The following is a 2,392-nucleotide window of genomic DNA, read 5'->3' as shown; positions in this document are numbered from 1 at the left end:
ATAATACTTTTCTAATAGATCAACAGATGATGCTGTTAATATGGCTCTGCACTACATCCTACAACATCTTGAATCTCCAAAGACCTATGCAAGGGTCCTCTTTGTAGACTTTAGTTCAGCATTCAATACCATCATTCCAGACACTCTTCTAACTAAGCTAAGCCAGCTACAGGTACCTGAACACACTTGTAAGTGGATCATAAGCTTCCTAACAAACAGGAAGTAGCAGGTTAAGCTAAACAGAATCACATCAGATACCTGTACAATTTGCACAGGGCCCCCCCAAGGCTGTGTGCTTTTCCACTTCTCTTCTCTCTGTATACCAATGACTGCATCTCTATTGATCCATTAAACTACTGAAGTTGGCAGATGACACAACAGTGATCAATCTCATTCGAGACAATGATAAATCCACATACAGATGGGAGGTTGAAAAACTAGCCTCATGTTGCAACTGGAACAATCTGGAACTGAACACACTCAAAACCGTAGAAATGGTGGTAGACTTTAGGAGAAACTCTTTCATACTTCCACCTCTCACAATACTAGACAGCACAGGAATCTTCTTCAGCACCATAGTTCTAAGGCCTCAATTCTTTGGCGTTCAGCCTTTCTTATGGTCCAACTTTCACAGCCAGACATTGCAACTGGGAAAACCATAGCCTTGACTTTTCTAATAGTGAGAGGTAAACCACAAAGGAATGTTTTTAAAAGTGGTTATTATGCAGAAAGGAATTCAGCAGATATATATATTGGTACCCAATCTACATTCACTTTGTTTAGGATCAACATTTTTATTAGTTTATAGAATAAAATACAAAAATACAAAAGCAAATAGTATAACACAGAGGGGAGGGGAAGAGGAAGAGAGAAAGAAAAGAAAAAAAATTATTCCCTACTCCCTCTGTTGCAGTAGAATAATGGTAGAAAACGGTCAATTTAGCAATGGCTAAATTGGCCATTTTGATCAAAGAAAATAATATAAGTACTTTTGTTTCTACTTGGAAACTGCTTCTGGACTTTGTACTTGAGGTGGAAAAAAATGAAACTTTGATTTTGGGTTTTACTGATTAAATTGATATGTCATTATAGAAATGGCTAGTTTATACTGTTATGGAAAAGTAAAAAGTTAAGGTTCAATGTTAATGCCTTATTCAAATCTACATTAACTTTGTAGCCCAAACCCTTAAACAAGCCAGATTTCCACCTTCTCCAACTGGCAAGTAACGAAACTCCCATCTTGCCATATGCTGATGATGCAGCAATGATTTCACTATTCCAATTGGCCTTTAGAGAGCCATAAAATTTATAATCCATCCTGCAGGGACAACATACTGGCCATTAACTTTCACAAAATTATAGTATTTGCCAAAAAGATGAAACCCAGAGATGGATAATCAAGGGAAATAAAATCAAACAGATCCATAACTTCATCTAGTTTTTTTTTTTAATCATCTGGAGATCTGGAAGGACCACACTGAGTAGTTCAGGGGTAAAAAAAAACCAGTAAGATCCTCAAGGGCTGTTTAAAGGTTTTAATTATCTAAAGGAGAAGAACTGATCCCAGCAGTTTTAAAACTTTAGAGGTGAAATCCCTAGCCTAACTTTTATGGGGTACAAGTGGACTTCCACATAATGAATTCAAGACTGTGCAGGCTAAGTTTTGTTCTTTTAATGGGCAGACTAGTTGACACAGTACTTAAGACTAGAGACTGAGATACTTAAAATAGAAAGGAGAGTTTGAGATAATTAGTTACTGGCTTTCCACCTCTTCAGATGCAGTCTCAGTAGCTTTGGCAGATAAACATTTATCAAAACAGAAAATCAAAATTGTTAAGAAACTCCTGACATAAGGCTTTGGGTAGAGTTCCTTATGTCTCTAAGACATAATCAGGCTAATCAGAATTTTTTTTCAAGGAGTCAAAGGTGTAGAACACCAAAACAAAGGGAACTCAACAACAAAATTTGGGTTAAAAATTCAACTTGAGAACCAGCAAATTATAGATCGTCTTCTATTTACAATTGTAATTGAGCCTAGAATTATGCTTGCAAGTTGTGGAAGTTGTTAAAGCGAGCCCCCATGTGACTGCACCCCTTTTTTTGAGGAAGTCGTTAAGCAAATGCTATGGCTTTTAAGCAAAGGTGGCAGTTATTAAATAGCTCATTTTGGCCAATGGATGCTTTTTGGCAGAAACTGTGAGACACTGCAAATGACCATAAATGTAGACTGGTTGCCAAACACTCAAAACGAGATCATATGACTCCTGGAGTAGAGCAGCTGTCAGAAAACCAGGTGTTTTCTTTCTTTGGAGAGGTCCTTTGTAACTTGGTAGCCAAGTGACTGATTGTAAGTCAGGGACTACCTATGTTTCGGAAACTTACCTTTCCAAAG

Source organism: Pituophis catenifer, unplaced genomic scaffold (assembly GCF_029215685.1).
Source record: "Pituophis catenifer annectens isolate HBS135680 unplaced genomic scaffold, rPitCat1.0.hap2 SCAF_6, whole genome shotgun sequence".
Taxonomy (NCBI): domain Eukaryota; kingdom Metazoa; phylum Chordata; class Lepidosauria; order Squamata; family Colubridae; genus Pituophis; species Pituophis catenifer.
Note: the sequence above shows the minus strand (reverse complement) of the source record.